The sequence below is a fragment of the Arachis hypogaea genome, chromosome 10 (assembly GCF_003086295.3).
Source record: "Arachis hypogaea cultivar Tifrunner chromosome 10, arahy.Tifrunner.gnm2.J5K5, whole genome shotgun sequence".
Classification (NCBI taxonomy): Eukaryota; Viridiplantae; Streptophyta; class Magnoliopsida; order Fabales; family Fabaceae; genus Arachis; species Arachis hypogaea.
This window is the reverse complement of record NC_092045.1, coordinates 95,823,743-95,829,761: the sequence shown is the minus strand read 5'-3', so window position 1 is coordinate 95,829,761 and position 6,019 is coordinate 95,823,743.

Sequence of the window (6,019 nt, the reverse complement as noted above, 5' to 3'; positions counted from 1 at the left end):
CTTGGACCTGGTTATGGGAGTTGAGCTCATGCCCGGTTGGGGCTGTGACATTGGATTTCCTTGGCCTTTGGACATCTTCCTCCCTCTGGTAGCAGTTTCCATAACAGGTTTTGAAGTTGTGCTCTTCCTTCCTCGAGTAGCTTTCTTGGCACCAGTTTTTTTAGGGGGTTGGGCCTGCAATATACCAAGATGATCACATTTAAACACCAACATAGAGATTGAAAACAATGCAATAAACCCTAAGGAAAACATGGTCAGAACAGAACTTACAGTAAGGGGTGGATTGCTGCATCTTCCTCTTTTGTGACCTGCTGCACCACACCTTGAACACCTCTGAGTCTGCCCCCTCCTAGACAAGTGTGTGTTGCATCTATCCTCTGATTCCTCCGGTCCTCTTTTCCTCTTCTTCACTGGTCTGTGACTAGGCCTCCGATAAGGCGATGGCATGACATCATCGAAGTTTGTGTGCTCCCACAGATCTGGGCCATTGAGAGGGTGGATTGCGGATTCATAACATTTGACATAGGCATCTCTCTTGTAGCAGTCATCCATATACTGATCCAAGTCAAGACCCTTGAAGTTTATACAGCTGATTGCATGTGTGCAAGGAATTCCACTTAGCTGCCACTTCCGGCAGGAACACTCACGCAGAGATAAATCAACGGCATACTTGCTCAATCCATTGACAACCTCATAAGTGTGTGCAGCAGACCAATAAGGCCTCCACTCACCGGCTACCCTTCCTCTTCTCTCTATCTTCTTCCTAATTCTAGGTAAAATTGTTCCATTGAACTTTTGAATTCTTTCCCTATTAACAGCCCATCTGTTCATTAAGTACACCCTAATTTCTTCTAGCATAGTAATTATGGGCTTCTCCCTAGAATCAACTATAGCCCCATTGAAACTTTCACACATATTGTTAACAAGGGTATCACATTTGGAGTGGAAGCTAAACCTGGATCTGCTCCAGTGTCTTGGAGGAATAGAATTCAGATGCCTGTGAGCCTCGACGTTCAGAGATCGGATGACTGCCATTTCTCTCTCCCAGTCCTTCCAGTGTGTTGCTTTTGCGCATCTCCACATCAGCTGCTTCAATTGCAATCCAGGGAACTTCTTTCTGAAATTGCTGTAGAGATGTCGCACGCAAAATCTGTGATCTACACCTGGGATCACCTCATCAAAAGCTGGCAGTAGCCCCTAGCAAAACCAGGTAGGTATGCATTATGTTAACCTCATATTAACTTAAAAGAATATGCATGATATTAAGTTCATCTTTACCTTCTGCTGATCAGACATGAAGGTTGCCCTGCCAATTGTTTCTAACCCAAAATCATGAATTAGCAGCCTAAGGAACCAAGTCCAGCTATCCTTGGTCTCTGACTCCACGACGGCATAGGCGATAGGGAGCATTTGATCATTCGGGTCCCATCCTATAGCAGTCAGCAATTGCCCCCCTTGAGGGGTTTTCAAAAATCAGCCATCCAAGCCAATGAATTTTCTACATTGCAGAAAGCTTTTTTTGCAAGCATCCAGGCATACATAAATTCTCTGAAATATGCAATAGTTGTTCAAAGATGAGCTTTGCTGCTCATGCTCAAAGTCAGGGGACCTTTGTACCTTCAGAGTCACTGAGGATCCTGGATTAGAACGGAGCAACTCATAGCAGTAATCACCAATCCTCTTGTACTGCTTCCTATACTCTCCCTGTATGTCATCCAGCGCCGCTTGCCTAAACTTAGCTGCCATTGAGGTTGTAACTGTCAGGTTCCACTTCCGTTGTGCCTTGTTCACCAGTTCCTTGATCTTAACCCTTAGATTGTGTTCCACCTTCTTCTTAAAAGCCCTACTCAGCCATGAGGTATGCAATATTCCAACCCTATGAGACTGCCCACAAGTGTGCTTAAGGTTAACGGACCTTAGTTGCCAAGTTGCTTCATTCCTCATCTTAGCAGCATATAACCAAAAAGGACAGCCAGGCTGACAAACTGCCCTCACTCTAACCAAGTCAAGCTTCGCAAACCTCAGTCCCCTTCTCGATTGTACTGCATACGACGTGACAGTGTCCTTAAATTCCTCTCTTGAAGCAAAAACTGTTCCCACCTCCCACTTGTAAGTATTCATGTCCTTACATTCCTTATGAATTGGATAACTCCTTCCGTCATTCTTATCTTCCCCTTCTCTTTCCTCATCACCTGAACCAACACCAGTCTCATACTCCAAGTCCACTTCATCGCTGTTGAAGCCTTCCTCATCACTAAAATCGCCATTCATTACCCCTTTCCCTTTATCAACCCTCTTGCTGCTCTTGCCAGTGGTATCTTCCTCAAACCCACTCTCATCATCGTACTCCTCCTCACTATCTGTAAAATGAATGTCCTCTGCACTATCACCCTCAAGATCAGATGGAATAAACTCCTCATCATCACTGTCATTATCGCTGTTTGACTCAACCCGATCATTTTCAGTGGCCACATCTGTATCTACCTGATCTTTTTCATTGACTCGTTGCACATCATCATTCTGCATGTCTTGAACTTTTTCACCCTCATAAACCACTAACTCATCACCCGGATTCTGCTCTGCTTGGCCTCCAACATCAATAAACCCAGCCTCCGAAAATTCTTCTGCATCCTCAACTACATGCACCACAAACACTTCAACATGACCCCTCAAGCTCGCTATTTTGCACATCTTAAGTGCATCTCTATCTGTAGCAAATAATTTTAGGGCCTTCTCTAACCATTCACTAGCTGGATCCTTATACCACAGAGCTGCAATGTTCTCTTTCGTGTATCCGAACTGCCCTAGCTCTGCATATGCCTCAAATAAAGACCAGCAATCACTATCAACGTCTTCAATCACTGTCTTCTCTCCGCCTAAATACTGCAACGTCCCTTCTTCATACCCAAATCGCCCCCCGTGATATACAGTCAGAGTAAAGTATCCCATTCCCTAAAGACACAAAAGAAAGAACGACTCAAACCCTCGCACAGCTAACTGGAAACAAAACCGTAAGGAATTCTTCATACATACCTCAATGTTGACGATAATGCCGGACCGTAAACCTTCCTTTAGTTAGCTACTGACCTCCAAATGCAGCTCAGACACGCCTCCAATGACCACACACCACACCTAGGGCATCATTGAACATGAAACATCTCCTTCGACTGTGTCTAACGAATGAGAGAGTAAATGAGTTTCGCGGGAATGAAAAACGAAGGGATATGGACCATCAGGGGCAATTATGTCATAAAAAATTCGAAATTGGGGGGAAGGACGATTTTAAAGCGTTTTCTAACGTTCAGGATGATTTTAAATAAAAAAAAGGCTAGGGACGAAATCGATTTTGACCCCTGACCTTGGGGACGAAAAAAGTACTTATCCCTATATGTAACTGTATATCAGTTATTTGAATGAAGCATTGTTATGTATTTAATGAGAAAATAGAAATGAAATTTTATGTTCTCTTTGCTAATGATATATCCTGTAAAAATTTTTTAAAACTGAGATTATATATGAAGCTGCTATGAGTCTGTATATGAAGACAAGATCAGGAGCTGGCTCTAATAACTATATATGTAGTATGCACTTCCATTAGTGAATAAATTTAAGTGTATAGTTCATTTGTGAAAAAGATATAAATAGATGAGATGTTATGACAAAAGAAAATCTAACCGAACCTTGTGTGGTTCTTGCACTTGACATAAGACCCAGAAATAAGTAATTCATTAAGTAATTCATAGTCATTAATCATTGTCAATATCACAGCATTAGCAACAGCAGTATCTATATCATACCTTAGATACCCTAAATAATATAGTTTCAAATATCTTAAACCAAAACAGATTACTCTACATAACATAATAACAAAATATCAAAAGAGCATAGTTTGATCAAATGCTCTCTAAAAAATATGTTCTACACAAGTTCTAGTCAACATTGCAAAGCGGTTTCTATTTTGTTGTTGGTGGTTTGAAGCCTGGGGTGAGGACGAATGTCATAAATTCTGCCAAGCGTGCAGCTGTCCCATTAGTAGTAGATCAAAAATGTTATAGTCAACCATTAAATATCATGTAAATTATGATTGTTATTATATAAAATAATGCATTACTGGCCTGCAAAATGTTTGAGATTTAATTAAGAATATGGCACCTCCACAAAGTTGTAACGTAGCAGTCATTCCAAACCCAAAAACATGCATTTTGCAGGCCGTTACCAAATATATACATATGATATAAGCCTGATTTAATATGAAATAAATCATTAATTAAACTTATCGGCTTATCGCCAAAGACATGGGAACATTCAACCAACCTGATCATGCATTATTATCATACAAGTGTAATAACCTGTGCCATGTACGTGATAAAATTGAAATTATAATTTTAAATTATTCTATTAAAATTAATTTAAATTGTAATAATTTAATTAATAAATAAATAATATAATGTGTATTGTTCGTATTTTTTTAAATATAATATTAAATGTATTAACTCGAATGTAGCTATTAAGTGTATAAAAATTATGTTTGAATTATGAATTCTCTAAATGAAATTATCCCGTTTAAAATATTTAAATTATGATTTCAATCATAAATTACAATTATGATTTAAATTTTTTTTATATAATATTACATTTGTAAGTCTAAATTACAGTATTTTACTTAATCTTGACTGAAAAAGAAAATAGTTACGTGTTTCTATCATTTAATTTATTTAATACACAATGTACTAACACTAACGATATTTTTTAAAAAAATATATTGATAAAAATAGATATAATATAATTACAAATATAACATAAATAAATAAAATATATAAATAAATGCGAAATCAATATGTTTACCAATGTCTTTGTTAAATTTTATAAATTAGAGAATAAATTATGTATTTGGTTGCTTGGTGATCACATAGATGATCAAATAATTGAATTGTAAATTGATCTCATAGTGTACATATTATTTTTTTCTCATTTTTGAATGAAAGCGAGAATTAAGGGAGTAAGTAGTAATATATAAAGAAAAAAAAATTTGCACTACAACACATAATTATAACCTAAAGAAATATTCATATTAAAATTTTATATACTGCAAATCATGAAGATCAATCACAATGTACTGGTCACTTCTCTCTATTTTTGACCATGATATGAGTTTTTCTTTTCTAGTCAAGAATCTAATAACATCTAATTGAACAAAAAAAATGAATTAAAAGTACCAAATTAAGGATAAATAAGTGAATAATATAAGAAATTATAACTTCGAACGTGTATAAAATAAAAAGAATTTACTGATTTATTTTATATTAAACGATAAAACTAATAATAGTATATTAATAAAAGGATATACCTTTAAAAAAAGTCACAATATAATTTCAAATATTTTCATAAATAAACTGTTAAAATTTTTGTTATCGATAAAATGATGCTATTATACAATTTTTTGCAAAACTTAAAATCAAAAGGAAAATAATTTTGTGGGGGTTAATATAAATTAATTACGCACCAAATAAGTAGAATCGTTCATTTGTTTGTTTCAATATATCAGCATGAGCAAGCAAATTAAAATGATTATCCAGAATTTTACGATCATCGACCAAATGTACTATACCTGACTCCATCTTAAAAGATATTTTGCACGTATGTACAGTCAGAAGATATATTCCGCTTGATTTCTCGATCTCAAAATTTGAGAAGACATAGACTTTCCTTTCTATCAATTCATTCTCAAATATTTTTGTCAAATAATTCTTGATTGAACAATGAATTGTATCGTATTGCAAAACAAATTAAATATAAAAGCTATTAGCATTTACAAAGCTATTAAAAAGAATTGTCTTTGACTTGATTGAACAATGAATTTTATCGTATTGCAAAATAAATTAAATATAAAAGCTATTAGCATTTACAAAGCTATTAAAAAGAATTGTCTTTGACTTGTGAAATGGTGTACTTATAAAATTAACTTAAAATACGAACTTCAAATATTTATAAGAATTTAATTTTGATGCACTGACAATGT